A 16,037-nucleotide genomic window follows, 5' to 3' on the forward strand; every position below is an offset into this window, starting at 1 on the left:
ACTTTTCTGAGCAAGCGTTTGTTCACAGCTTCAGCAAATATCCGAAGAGCACTATAAAAGGATTTCACTTATGTTCATAAGGATATAATGGACTATTCATATAATGGAAGGGAGAAGACATCCTTATAAACGTTAGTGAAATCCTTTTACAGTGCACTCTTCAGATATTTGAATATTAAATTTTACTGGCATTTCTCTTTGTGCTCAGCAAGTTAAAGCATTGTCATTGACTTCTGCGCCATGTTAGAGAAAACATATTTATTTCTCCTTTTTTTTCCACCAAAGAAATACAATCTTTATGCGCTCTGCACGTGGACTGGGAAAAGTAACAATGGGGTGATTGTTCTAGTCCTTGGTACTGCTTAACCTCGGCAGAGGTAAGGACTGTTATTCTTTCAAGCACTGTCCTCTAGTGGGGAAAATAAACAGCACTTTTAGAACAGGCGCAGCTGCTCAAGCACTAACCCGTGATAAGTGCCTTGTACTAACTAACCCAGCCAGTGCTTTTCCTGGGGACATATTGATCCATTTAATCATGTGAGTTAAAGTAACTCTTAGTAAGAAAATTCCTGACAGTGCATGCGCCTTTACCTAACGGTGTCAGGTCATCGGAAACCACCCAATAGATGAAAGAAACAAGATTTCACAATATCATGGTAAAAATGCAAAACAAACCAAAAAGAGGCAGCATGGTGGGACCTCGTAGGGGCACACTGCCTATATTTTAAAAAATCAGTATTTCAAAGAGAGTGCTACCATTTTGATAAACTGGCTATTCTGAAATTAATTCCTCTGTGAAGTAAACACGTAAACCTCTTTGGGTCCATGTGCGACTCAGGTCTGTCTGGCTATTAAATGAGACAATTCTGAGTTTTCCCTATTTTCTAGCATATTGTTTCTTAGCTTTTTTTTGGTGTAATTCCTGACTTTGAAATTATGAATGAATATTCAACAAAACCTATCAGTTTAGATTTGGAGGCACCAGATTCAGCCAGACCTAGGTTAAGCATTCATTGGTTAATTGACCTTTCTAAATCAGTCTTCTTTTTCTTTCTTTTATTTACTTTTTTTTGAGACAGAATCTCACTGTTGCCCTGGGTAGAGTCCTGTGGTGTCGTCATCATCAGAGCAACCTCAAACTCTTGGGTTCAAGTGATCCTCTTGCCTCAGCCTCCTAAGTAGCTGGGATTACAGGCACCTGCCATGATGCCCAGCTATTTTTTCTAGTTTTAGTATATGTAGAGTCTCATTCTTGCTCAGACTGACCTCAAACTCCTGAGCTCAAGCAGTCCTCCCACCTTGGCCTCTCAAAGTGCTAATATTAAAGGCATGAGTTTCCTTTACTATAAAATGGTACATAATGGCAACTCACTTAAGGAATTCCATCATGAACCTATTACAAAATGCTCAAAAAATACTTAACACAGTGTTTGGCTCTTCACAAATCCTAAAATAGGTATTCTTTTATATATATTTTTGTAATTTTTTTTGACGTGGCCTCTAGAAAGTCACAGCAACCTCAACCAAGGTCCAAATGGCAATCATCCAATAAGGCATGTGGGAGACTATTTTAAATTCATCATTTAGTTCACTCTGATCAGCTCCTTTGACTAGATACAAATGAGTCTTTGCTCAGTGTACGTGCTCTGCTGGACACACGCTCCCTGGTCTCCATTAAGCTTTGTGTTTGGCACCTCCTTTGGGGACAGTTCCATATCAGGTGTCATTTCACATTAAGAAGCCAATTTTATGGCTGCCTATATACAAGAGCATGAACGCAGCCAAGCTGGCTGTTCCTGAGTCAGTTCCCAAAATAGTGATCCAACCTCCATGCCCAAAAGAGCGCAACCCACAGACTTGCAAAAGGGATACTCCCGGGAAATTGAGGTTGGGAGATGCTCTGCGGAGCATTCAGACCTTTTACTGCTTCACAGTCTAAGTTTCTTCAAGGTTCTCAGATACTACAGTAGACCCTCTGTAAGTTGACCACCCACGAGTCTGTAACAAACTGGTCAATATCCGGAGGTGGTCAGCATAAGGAATTTGGCCTGCTGTACTGATAGGTACATGTGGCGCATGTCTGGTCTGTGAAACTATGTGAACATAGGGAGGTGGTCAGTGTAGGGAGGTGATCAATTATGGAGGTTCAACTGCAGTTTGTAGCACATCACATCTATAGCAAGGGCATAGATGGCAAGGGCCATCCTTCTATAAACCAGGCCAGGGCACAGTTGGGAATGTTTTTGCAATGCAGCAATAGCGGATGGGGGCTTCAGCAATGGCTGTCTCTGCTTTTCTCTGTCATTGAGCCTTCGTTCTTGCTCAGTTTCCTGGGAAAGTTTTTCTGGTCAATGTTTCCTGAGCTCCTGTCCCTGACCTGTCAGTTGACTCTTCCCCCAGTCCCTCCCTTAAAAGCAAAGCCCAGATCCCCCTGGGGCTAGTGAAGGTGTGATAGCTATAAGAACAGGGGTCAAAAAATCAACAGAAGAATCCAGTTATTTTGTTGCAGAAGCAAACCCAGCACAAACTCTCCAAAGCTGGGTGAACAGACCTGTGCACATGGTGGGGAATAGCCTGAGTGGAAACCAAAAGGAAAGACCAGAGGAGGCAGGCAACTCCCAAATATATTTCGTTTCGCATAATTAACATTCGGGTGTGATTTAGAGAAAAGTCTCAGGTTGTTATTGCACTTATTAGAGCTAGTGAGCGCCAAAGGAAAGTGGGGAACCAGACCAAAGGCCTTCCTAAGATTGTACCATTCTTGTGAAAAAAATAAGGCCTTCATGTCAACTGAACTCATGTGTTTCTTATTTTTAAAAATGAAGTGAGAATAGGCTATAACCTCAGACTTACCTCACGCAAATTATTGGACTAGTTTGGGGCTATTCTCAAGAGCATACTTTTTCTCCCCGTTTCATTATAGGCAGGACTATTTGGCACAAAAATCCACTTTGAATCACATAGTTGGCCTTGTTTTCTATAGAGTAAAAGTGGTGATGCAGATTGGCAAAGGACTAGTTTAAAGAATTAGGATGTCCGTTTCATTACAATTTTCTAAAAAAGAGGAATACAAATAATAGTTCCCCATAGTAGTTTTTCAGAGGGCAGCATTAATTTTTGACAGGAAAGTGAACTTTTTCCCCAGTTATTTGGATTGACATTAGCATTGTTTTCCTGACCCCAGCAGCGTCTCATTAATTGTGCATACAAATATTTTCTCATAGGCATTGAGTGCTAAGAGAAAAAGGCAGATGTTTTTGTTAGAGTAGGTTAAAAGGAGGAAGAATTCTCCTTTAAAAAAGTATCTCAGATGGAGGAATATGAGTCCTGTTGAACTATTTCAGTGTGGAACCCGCAGCTATGTGCTTCTCATTTAACGCTTCTGGTCTATTGAGTGCAAGATAGTAAAATACCTCTGAGCGCATTGTAAAGCTCAGAGTCCAACAAGTTACACTTCTCTGCCTCATGAACTGCTCTGTCTCTCTGATGGTGAATGAAGAGAGGAGCTGATGAATGAAAGTTTAATGAGGGTGTTATTTAGGTGTTAGGGCAACCTCTTTATCAGATCACATCCTGCCTGAGAAACAGCAGGAGGGGGTCAGGCACACACAATCCTGCCGCAGGTGAACCAGGTCAAATGTAATCCGACTCTCCATTTATAGGTGAGAATTCAGGTCCTTCTGCTGGAATCCTCTTAAACAGGCCTTCATGATATTATAATAATAGGATTTTGCCAAATTTGGGAGTTTCAGAAAATGAAGCATCTGTGATTTATTTCTCTGACTTCTCAGGCTGCACGAAGTTTTCACTGCAAGATCTGTTTAGTGGCCATTGGGTTTCAGAGAGCCAAGAAAATGCACAGCTAAAAATGCATTTTACAGACGCGAATTGGGGACAATTTAGGAGTCAGAGCCTCATACAGTTGCCTTATTCATTCAGCCAGAAAATATTAATTGAAGGCCTAGTGTGTGCTAATCATTGCTCTAAGGTCTAGAGATACCACAACAAATAAAACAAAAACAAATATCCCTGCCTTTGTAGACTCATGTTATAAAACTATTGTTTAACTAAAATAGTTTCACGCATCACACCCTTTGAGGTAATTTCTATACTCTGTTGTTAAATTGTATCGTGTTAGATTGGAATGCATTTGGCTACAAGTGAGAGAGACTTTAAATTAACTGCTTATGTCTTAAAAAATATGGTTCTCTCTCTCTCTCTTTTTTATTTTTTTCACTTGGCACCAAGTCTGAAGGTAGATGGTCAGGAGGCTGGTGCAGCGGGTCGGCTGTGGCACAGGGAAGTTCGGTTCTTTCTGTCCTCACACTTGGCCATGCTCTGCACGTGCTCAGTTTTCAGAGTTGAGGATGGCTGCAGCTCCCCACATCATGTCTGTCCTCACAGGAGGGGGCAGAGGAACAGGTGAGCATGAAGCCAGGCATGTCTATTTTATATCTGAAAAGGAAAAGAGAATCTTCACAGGACTGCACTAGCATACTACAAATTACATATTATTGACCAGAACTGTGCCATATGACTACCCACATCTGCAAGAAAGGCTGAGAAAGTGAGTACATTAATTATTTACAGCCATGAGAGTGAAGGTACTGAAGGAAGAACAGGGTTGGGAATGGGTGTTATGTCAGCTAATCTGTTGTGTAAATCATATTGATAATCACAACAAAAAGCAAAACAGAGACTCTAGTGTCATTTAAACATAGGACTGGTCAATTTTTACATCTGTTAATTCTCTTAATAAGTGACTGAGTGCATGAATGCCTTGTCAAAATACACAATGTCCTATAAAAGCCTGAATAATTGAATAAATGAATGAATGGCCTAATGCAACTGGCACATGAAAAAGATTTTCTGAAACTCTGAATGGATGATTGTTTCAGCTATTTTGACTACTTCAATTGCTTATCTCAGTAAAAATTATCAACTTGCCTGCACATAATCTTAATTATCAAAGTTAGCATGCTTTGAAAAGTTCCACTTAATAATCATTCATTAAATAATGATGATAAGCCAAGCACAGTTACAATGAAAATTAAGACAAGATCCCTACTCTCAAATAATACATGCTCAAGAAGGGAAAAATAAGCAGAGTTCATAGGAGACCACAGTGAGTCACCTAACTTCGCCTAAATCAGAAAAATGTTCATTAAAGTTGTATATGTGCTTTTCCACTGTGTGTGGTGAAGGAAGGGAAAGGTAACAGGATGAGGAGAAAAAGAGACAGATGGAGGCTTTCCAGGCAAAGGGCGAAGCGTGTGAACGTGACAGAAGTTTGGGAGTTCACAGTAAGTGAGGCAAAGCCTTTAGACCGGCAGTGTGGCCTCGTAAAAAGTTAACAGACGTGGGAATCCAGCGTACCTGAGTTTGAGTTCCAATTCAGGTTTTTTTCTTGCTGTCTCAGCTCCTGGATGTCTCAGTTCCCTCATCTCTAAAGATAAAATACCCACTTATCTCCATTGCCGGGAACTGGAAGGGCAACTTAGGCACATCAGCTACAGTGCGGACACAAAGGAAGTACTCAAAACTGAATCCTGTAGCTGTTGTTACCGTCATCGTCATCATCAAGGCTAGGATAGTGTACTGTGGAAGTAATGGGAGGCAGGGAAGGAGAGGTCAGCAGGGTGGGTCATGAAGGACACATAGCAAGGGGTTGCTAAGATATTACAAAATAGGGCCACAGAGTCTTCCCTGGCCTCTCATCACGCCCCTTCTCACTATGATGCTTTTGTGTGGACTGGGGGCTGGCCTTGTGGCTTGCTTTAACAAACAGAATTTGGTGGGGATGACATTGGGCAGTCTGTTAGCTGAAGACTTGAGAGGCATTTCCAGCTTGTACTTTTACTCCCTTGAAATCCAGCTGCCTTATGAGAAGATCCCACCTGGCCTGTTGGGGTGTCTACGTGGAGGCAAACTGAGGCACCCCAGCTCACAACCCCTATTGGCTGCCCCCCCAGGGCCAGCTGGCCCCCGCTGAAATGTCCCCTGACCACACACATTTACATGGGCCCCGCAACTATCCCAGGGAGCAGAAACAACCTGACCCAGTCAATCTCTTCTTCAGTCAACAAACTTATGAGCGATGGTGAGAACCGTGAGCAAACACACGGTGGTTGTTTCAAGCTCCTGAGTTTTCACATGTTCTCTGTGCAGCAACAAACGTGAAACCCAAGAAGTTCTACTTTACCCAGGAGATGTGAGGGAATCATTGAAAGAGTTTCAACAAGGTGATGACCGCACGTGATTTTTATTTCAGTGATTTCGCCTGCTAATTTATTTCAGCATAGCAGACATGCTGAATCATAAGTTACTTAAATCGAGTAGAGAAGACAGAGGATATTGGGGCTAATAACAGCTGAGTAGAACTTGATGAGGATCTGGGTAATAACAGGACAACCTCAAAGACAAATCTATTTTCAGCAGCGAGCAGCCTGAGAAAGGCCACATGCTTGATTTAGTGCTCTGCGGAATCCTTCCTAAAATTCTTAATAATTTTTGAACAAGGAACCTGCAGTTTTACTTTTCATTGTGCCCCCCAAATTATGTAGGCAGTTCTAAGGAAGGAATTCACGGTAACTGAGCTGTAAGCCGAGCATGTCAGGGAGCAGAAAGAAACCTACCCAGAATTGTCTTCACTGTGGCAGCTTTGAATTGACCTTCAGTTGTACGAATGTTTGTACCTCTTGGTAGCAGTTAAGCTTTGATTATTCCAAATACTAAAATTAGTGGAAATTCCACACACTAGAAATGCCAAGAATAAGAAAACCATTTCCAATCGTATTTCCTCTAAAAGCTGAGTGGCTTGAATGAGTCAAGTTTCTCCGACCTCCTCATTCATGAAACACGGTGATAATCCTGGCTCTGCACAGCTCACAGGAGTGTGCCAACTACACAGACATGTGAATGAAGCACTTTAAATTCCCACAAAGGAATGCATCCATCTAAACAGAAGGTCTAAAAATAATTCTATTAACAATAATCCACAGGCAGTGTCCTCCACTCAGGTCCTCCTGGGGGGCCTGTGACTGCGAGTTGTTTGAAGTATCACAGTCAGAGCTGAAATGCAGGATGCTTTTCTAAAGAGATAAAGTGAAGATAATGAGAAGACAAACATTTGATTGGGTTGGATATGTGTTTACATGTCATAAATTCCTTTTTGTTTACATGGTCTCATAGTTTAAGTTTTCTGCATACAGAGATTCATTATCAAACATTTATTGAACATGATTTACTATGTACCACGTACCATAGTACCTGGTACATACCATAGTTCTGTACCATAGTTCTCTAGGAAAGAGAAACCAGTAGGCACCTTGCCTGGTGGGAGTTCATAGTGCACAAACTGGAGACTTTATTTTACTTTCATTTTTATTGTTTGAGACTCTTACTTACTGGTCAGGTAGAGTGCCATGGCCTCATCATAGCTGATGGCAACCTCAAACTCCTCTGCTCAAGTGATCCTTCTGCCTCAGCCTCCCAAATAGCTGGGACTACAGTTGGCCACCACTATGCCTGCCTAATTTTTCTATTTTCAGTAGATATTGGGTCTCATTCTTGCTCAGGCTGGTCTAGAACTCCTGAGGTAAAGGGATCTAACTGCCCTATTGTTTTTGTTTTGTAGAAAGCTGTTTGGGTTCATTGCCTATTTCCTCATGATTTGATGCTGACCTCCTGAATGACCTTGGCCATCTTCCCAAAGCTCAGTAAATAGTGCCTTAACCTTAGGAGCTTTGGTTTCTTCTGAAAATGAGAGATTTAGAAATAGATAACACACAAAGTTGTTTTGAGACAAAAAACTCTAAGAGACTGGCTTTAAAAATATTTATTTGTTTATTTACTTATTTATTTTAATTTCAGGATTTTAAGGGGTATATATGTTTAGTTTGCACCATTTTTTGTACAAATTGAGTCCAGGTTATAAGTGTGCACTGTACCCAATAGGTATAAATCTACGATCCCCTTCTCCCCTCTCCCAGATTGATTTTCATTGGAATTTACTTCTGTCCCTACACTTCAGTGTTGATCCATCAGTTCCAACCTCGTATTGAGCACATGTGTCTGTTTCACTTAGAAGAATGGTCTCCAATTCCATCTAAATTGTCATAAAAAATACAGTCACTTCTTTATGGCTAAGTAGTATTCCACGCATGAATATATCACATTTTATTAATCTATTCATGTATTGTTGGGCACTTGACTTATTTCCATGTCGCTGCAACTGTGAACTGTGCTGCTATAAACATTCACGTGCAGACGTCATTTTTATAAAATGACCTTTTTTCTTTGGGTACATACAATGGCATTGCTGTGTCAAATGGTAGGTCTACCTAAAGTTCGTTGAGGTATCTCCATACAATAGTCCATAGAAGCTGTACTAGTTTTCAATACCACCAACAACTAACAGACTGACCTTTAAATGAATACATCAGAACTTATAAACATGTCAGAAATTTCAACATGACTCCTCTGAGAGATTATTATCATGTACTAATGGTGTCACCATTGTTCAAAGCATTGTTTGCAGTTATGCTTTGGAACTGAATTAGTGATTTAAAAACTTCATGGAATATGGGAACCATCCACAGAATAATGGAAGATTTCTCCCTGGGATAAGAAATCTTTCTGGAGATAGAAAAACCAGAGTTTGCATTAGAGCTCTGTCTCTGCTTAGCCTAAAGAACCACAAGGAGGTCCAAATAGTAAGGTTATAGAAATTGTAAACATGAAGGGTAACGTAAATACTTTCCTTTGAGGATAAACTTGATTTTGTGTCTTGGCCAAAATACATACAAAGTATGTCAGATAAATAAGGTGAAAACTGTTTGGGGTCACAAACATAGCAGTGATTTCTGTGATTGATTTTTTTCTTCAATTTTTATATAGGTTCCACTTTTTAAAACATCCTGAAGACCTGGTATCCCAAGGTGAGTAATTTAAAAACATGACTAATTTAAAAACAATTGAGGTGCTAATGCTAGAGTCATGTCTTATAAGGTACTGTATATTTTATATACGAGTTTTAAAAATTACCAGTGATGGAGATTAGTGATATAATTCATTTTCACAAAGGAGTGAGCTTCAAAAAAATCCAATGATACCTCTGTGTGGACTTTGCTATTTAATAAGTGTTTTAGACAAGTCATCTCATTTGAGCCTAATAGCAACACTCTGAGGTATATTTTAATTTTATCTTTAGCTTACAGATGAGGAAATTGAGGATTATCTGTAAACTGATACTGGGCCAGTTGTTAACCTTCTTGAGCCTTAAATTAGCCACAGGGCCGAGTTTGAGTCCCACAGATCCCGCATCTGAAGTCCTCCCATGCTCACACACATATTTAGACCATTAGACATCTTCAGCACATTGATGAATTCATTAAAGTTATGTCAAGCTTGTCTGGGTGTCTGGAGCTGGCTGAACAGCCGCGTTCTCTCACCCCCTTGAGATGTCTATGACCTGAGTTATAAAGTGTTTAAACTCATTTGTTTGTGCCTGTGTCTTGGGAAGGGGATGTTTCCCACCCGAAGCTTTCACCTGGTGGCTATGTGGGACATTGAGTAATGAATCCCCTCTGGGGGGGGTGGAGTGGGGCTAAATGATATGAGTAGAAACAGAGTTTGCTATTCAATTTGTCTGTAAGTGCCAAATAACTCAATAGGATGACTTTTTAAGAAGCGAAGTGACTCCCTTGTTAGTGTGAAGACGAGGTTTGACCATTCCTGTCCTCTGTCTTCAGTGGCGCTAAGCTCCTTGAAATGAGAACCTGTCAGTGTTCATGTCACACAGAGGTGGTCCTCCAGGCCCTGTTCCTGTGGACGTCAGGGCCCCTGTTGGAACTGTCCCTCTCTGGTTTGCCAGCCACACCTATGACCTCTTGTCTTGCTCTCCCCTCTCAGGCTCTTTCTCCTTTTGTCACACACTCCTAAGCGTCCACAGATTCAAGTGTAGGTAAAGACCCGTGGTGTTAAAGCTCTCGTGCTGGCACAAAGGTACTTCCTGAGGAAGATACGGCCCTTCCCAGAGCTCTTTTACAGGCTGCCTATCTGCATTTATCACTGCCTACTGCTGAGTCTTGATTCAAATAGCTGGACAACTTTTGAGCTGGCATGATGCCACCCATGATATTAATAACGGGCCATTTAGCCATATCAAGTGTGGCTGTGAAGGACAGGAATTTCTAAACTGCTGTCTCTGAAGAGGTTCTGTGAATTTTGGCTGGGGAAAATTTCCAAAAATAAAAACTAGATACCATTGCCATTTGTTTGGACTTTGTAGAAGAGTTATGAGTCATTGGGGGAAAGGAAGAAGACAGCTCAGGAGACAGCATGAAATTAAATCTCATTAATCACTGTGACAAGCAGAGGGAGAGCTGAGTCCCCAGCCCAGAAAATTGCTGGAAATCTAAGAAATAGGAGGGCGGGGGCATTTAATCTTTCCAAATTATTTATTTCTTCAGAAATTGGAGAGCTCAGACTACATGGAAAGTAAGGAGTTCGCACACACTGTCTTAGAGTTTAGATGGAAGGAGGTCAAAGTGAAGTTGCTTACAGTCTCTGTAAATTGACTTACTGAGCTAATGATGAGCTTATGATGTTTGCTATTTTAGACCTTCTTGATGGAGGAACAAATCCACTGCTCTCTTAAGTTAGAGCTGTGAGTGACTTTAAGGGTTGTAAGACTGTCACTGTAGCTTGAGGGGCGTGTAGATACAGACTTTAGTTAAAAGCATGGGCTTTATGAATCAAACAAAGCCAGAGTTAATCCCCTCTCGCTCACTGGAAAGGTGGTTTTACTTTTCTGTGCCTGTTTCTTCCTTTATTAGAAAGGGAGACCAGTAATCAAACTTCATAAGATTATTGGAAAGAATAAATAAAGAATTAGACAAAGAACTTCCTAGATTAATACATTCTTAATAAATATTAACAGTATGAAGTTGATTCACTATATACATGAGTTACATTGACTAGAAATTTTTGTGTTTGCCTAGACAAAATATTACTGTGGCTTGTATGCCTGTTTATTTATTTTTTTTCTTTCTTGGTCCCCAGTGGTGTGCTAAAGTCAGATTATACTGTCTTGGAAGAGCCAAGTATCCTTTTTTTTAAAATTTTGAGATATGATTCTTAAATACTGCCAATATTTAAAAGTAAATTTTTAAAAATATAATTAAATAAGTTATATTTAAAATAAAGTTGATACACAAATCTCTGTTCACTAAATAAAAATATCATAAGATTACTAAGTCCTGGTGGAAGTTCATGAAGCAAGATTTGCTTCCTACTAGTGAGAAAAAGGTACTGTCCGTCCATACAAAGTTCACAGAGAATAAGTTATGGCTCTGCACCTGTGGCTCAGCAGCTAGGGTGCCAGCCACATACACCAGGGCTGGCAGATTTGAACCCAGCCTGGGGCCTGCCAAATAATAATGACAACAACAACAACAACAAAAATAGCCTGGCATTGCGGCAGGTGCCTGTAGTCCCAGCTACTTGGGAGGCTGAGGCAAGAGAATCACTGAAGCCCAAGAGTTTGAGGTTGCTGTGAGCTGTGACGCCACGGCACTCTACCGAGGGTGACATAGTGAGACTCTGTCGCAAAAAAATAGAAAAAAATCTAAGACCAAGACTGATAAGCCAATCTGTAATTTTGTGTCTAGTCGATTGACTCTGTTTATAAGTAACTGGACACATCTGATAAGTGCAGAAATTTTTTGAAACTGAGACGTGTCTCAATATTGGTTTGAAGGAATAAGGAGATATGTCTCTAATAAAGGAAATTTGAAATTTCAGATTTTTTGCTACTCAATTTTTCATAATAAATGAGAGTACTGAGGTGGAAGTAAGAGAGCTAATTACTGTTTATCAGCTTATATTCGAGGCCATCTTTTCTCCTCCTCTCTAGCTGATTTATTTCTGGGGCTCCACAGGTTCTTTTATTTCAATTTGAGGCTCCTTGGAATTCTTGGAAAAGAAAAGCAAAGGAATTGTTTGCAATTTTCTAACTAATCACTTGTTTATTTTTTTCCTCGTTCTCTCTATGATGCTGTTAAGATAATCCTTGCAGAAGTGCTATGAGTACATTTTTTAAAAAATGGTGCACATTTTCTGAACCAGTGCAGTGAAAGCGTTTGTGCAATAGAACTACAGTGGATACAAAGTTGTACGGATCCGATTTGGTTTAAAAGAAAATAAATATAAAGAGACAGAAAAAAAAATTGATCTTCAATTCAATCTTACATCAGACCTCACCCAACATAATGATTTTACGGGTCTGCTCTAATGTTAGAAGATATTGGAGTTTGGGAATTGCATAAAATGGAATACATACAACAGGAACAGTTATGGCTTCTAGGAATGATTTTTCAAGTGATAGGAAAAAAGAAGAAACCTTAGAAATGTGACTTATGTGCCTCTCAATGTGATATGAAAATGACGCGCCCCCTCATTCCATGACAAGAGGTGAGTGACAATGCTGGGTACATTCTTTGGCCCCTAAACCCAGCTGGTCACTGGGTACAGGAAGAAACGGGCTGTTCAATTTGAAAAAACTGACAGTTATTTTACAATCCACAAAGTTCACGAGAAGATCCGATCAGTATTGTGGATGTTACAGATTTACAAGGAGGTCCTTGTGGAGATGGTGGAAAAAATTATTCTTCTGGCCAATGGAAGCTGCAGTTGTGAACAGCTGAAGCCTTTACTCATTAGATAAGGAGGGGGAAAAGTTTAGACACACCTTTCTTACAGGCGAAAACTCATCACTCAGCTTGTGAGCAGTGTAAGGAACAGAAATTCAACAAAGAGGGGAAGACCCTCATCTTCTGACACTGAGGAAAGGCTACATGGCAAGAGGTATTTTAGGATGCAAAACGGAAAAAAATCAATAGAGGATTTTATGGTTTGCAGCAAAAGAAATAGGAAAGATGGAAGGAGAGAAGCCACGTTCTACCGTGAGACATGCAAGAGGAAGCCTGGGCTGCACCCAGAGACTGCTTCCTGAAGTATCACACTCCACCAGATTATAAACAAAAATAAACAAAGGCGCTTTAGTTATTTCATGTAACCCAAAAGAGATAATAAAATAATCAGGTGCGTTCATATTTATGTTTTTCTCTTTTAAAACTGTAGGATAACTGTGAGTAATCCACCAATCTCTTTCCCACCCAAAATAAATAAGAGCCAGGGAGTACGTGGGTGGCAGAAAAATTGGATTGGAAATTAGTGCCATACAACTTGAATGTGATAGCAGATGTATAGGCTTGTACTACAACCACATCCCTCTTCATTCCGTGCACTATGGTTTGCTCACAGTTTCAGAAATCAAGATCATAAGAGTTTATCAAAGCATGAAAAACTGTGACAGCTGGGAGTTGTGGCAGGTGCCTGTAGTCTCAGCTACTGGGGAGCCTGAGGCAAGACATAGGAGGACTCTGTTTCAAGATTTAAAAAAAAAAAAAACAGTTTGCGAAAGAAAATGTAGGGAGCCAGGTGCAGTGTCCCACACCTGTAATCCCAGGATGTTGGGAGGCTAAGGCAGGAGGATCTCTTGGGCTCAGGAGTAGAAAAAACAGCCAGGGGTTGTGGTGGGCACCTGTAGTCCCAGCTACTTGAGAGGCTGAAGGAGGAGAATCATTTGAAGCCAGGATGCCTTGTCACTCTTGCCTAGGCAACAGAGTGAGACTCTGTCTCAAAAAGAGAGAGAGAGAGAGAAAGAAAGAAAGACAGACAGGAAACAGGGAATTTGTTTATAATCCAAATTCAACTGGCTTCCAACATGTAAATTTTTTCATAGCAAATTGAGAAGATATCTTTAACTGATAAGCCCCTGGTGTTTATGGAATTAGAGCAAGGATAACCATTTGTACTTTGCAGATACTAATTATTCTGTTCTGATCTGATTAGAAAATCATGAGCATATCCTTTTATAAACATGAGGATTACACAACAGCCAGTAAGTAGTCTCAATGGGGGATGACTAGTGAAATGGAAAAAAAAGAGGGAAGCATTCTGTTGCTAGCATTTCTGCTTGTTAACTTGCCATTTCGAAGGCCCGTATTTGTATTTTTTGCTTTGCACTAAAATAGATTAAATCAAATTGCTTTAAATAAATCAGTTATTGTAAGTATAAGAGTGAAATAACAAAAGCCTCCATCACTACAAGTTCTCCCTCGGTCTTGTCCCCCCTTAATTTTATCTTCCCACTTTCACATTAGGTGTTCCTCTCCTTTATGAAGTGCTCTGGCTTCATTCCTATTTCCTGCCAAATCTCTTCTATTTTAAAATGACATTTCTGGCCCATTTAAGATGTAAATCTGGCTTCCTGTCTATTTCTATGCTGGCCACGTAAATTTAGGACAGCATTTCACACAGAAGCACTCAAAGTTTCAGAAGAAAATCAAACCAGGACAAGCCCTTTGAAGTTGTTTAAAGCTCCCTTTATTTCATTCATAAATATAAAAATAAAGTCACTTGGTTTCCTCTCCCCTCAAAAAGACCCTTGGCTACAAAATTGAATCACATTTTTGCAGGTAAATAGTTGGAAGCTTGAAATGGTCTTTGTGCAGGTAAAGAGCGGACATAAGAAATGTTTGTTTGAGACTCGTTGCCAGGTCCTGTTTCCCATCCCCTGCTTCTAGCAGGCTCTCTCTGGTCCTGATGCACAATCTCAGTCTGTTTTCTTTTGTTTTAAGAAGGAATCATCCTTAAATATGAGGGAAAAGAAAGCTACCTTAATTATTCTTCATTTTGTGTGTGTGTGTGTGTGTTTATTTCAGATGAATATTGGGTACAAATGTTTAGGTTACATTGTTTCATGTCTAAGGTAAAGTTCATGCTGTAGTTGAGCCCTTCGCCCAGAAAGTGTGCTGAACACCCTCTCCTTGTGCACATTAGGTCAGATCCCACCAACACCCTCTCTCCTCCCCTCTTCCCTTCCCCTCTCCTCCCTTCCCCCTCACTAGAATATGTTTGTGTTTTTATTTCGTGTGGGCATGTAGTTAGTTGTTTATCTACTGAATTCATGTTAGTATTGAGTACACTGGATATTTTTTCCATTCTTATGATACTTTACTAAGAAGAATGTGCTTCAACTCCATCCACATTAACACAAAGATGTAAAAGCTCTATTTGATTTTTACAGCCTAATAGTACTTCATGGTGTACATATACCACAGTTTATTAATCCATTCATGGCTTGGGGCATTTGGGTTGCTTCTACATCCTGACAATTGTGAATTGAGCTACAGTAAACATTCTAGTGCAAATGTCTTTGTGGTAAAATAATTTTTGTTCTTCTGGGTAATGGGATTTTGGGATCAAATGGAAAGTCTACTTTGAGTTCTTTGAAAATTCTCCATAATTCGTTTCATAGAGGTTGTATTAGTTTGCAGTCCCACCAACGGTATAGAGTGTTCCCCTCTTTCTACATTCATGCCAGCATCTGCAGTTTGGGGATTTTCTGACGTGGGGTCGTCTCACTGAATAAAACTAGGAGTTACGTTCATGTCTGGGATCTAGTTGAATTCCAGAAATAATAGTTTCTAGTAAGTAGAAGTTGAGAAGATCTTTAGGCATATACCAAAGAAACCCCAAACACATTGAAAATCATGAACATGCTCCATATACAGGTGCCGTTGATCTGTATAGAAGAATGACGTTTCCATAGTGCTTTTTCTTACAGTAGCAGGATTATTAGTTCTGTCAGGATTTGCTCTGATAAGGTATTTTATATAATTTTTTAAGAAAAAATTTTTTTCCTTTCATTACTAAGCCATGCTAATCAGGTCTGTTTTACTCTCCATGGTTATGTAACAGAGGGATGCTATGTTCATCCAATAAGCTATGAGCAGCAGAGTCTGCTATGAACCTACTCCCAATGAGTCATCAGTTCCCTCACTTAATGTCATAAATTTACTAAATTTCTTTTGATAATCTGTGTCATTGGTCTAAGCAGCTTCAGTTCATTGAATTCTTGCCTGACTTTCTGTTTTTCATGAACTAGAACAGAATGTCTTACTAAACAC

The sequence above is a fragment of the Otolemur garnettii genome, unplaced genomic scaffold (assembly GCF_000181295.1).
Source record: "Otolemur garnettii isolate 467f Iridium unplaced genomic scaffold, OtoGar3 scaffold00007, whole genome shotgun sequence".
Classification (NCBI taxonomy): domain Eukaryota; kingdom Metazoa; phylum Chordata; class Mammalia; order Primates; family Galagidae; genus Otolemur; species Otolemur garnettii.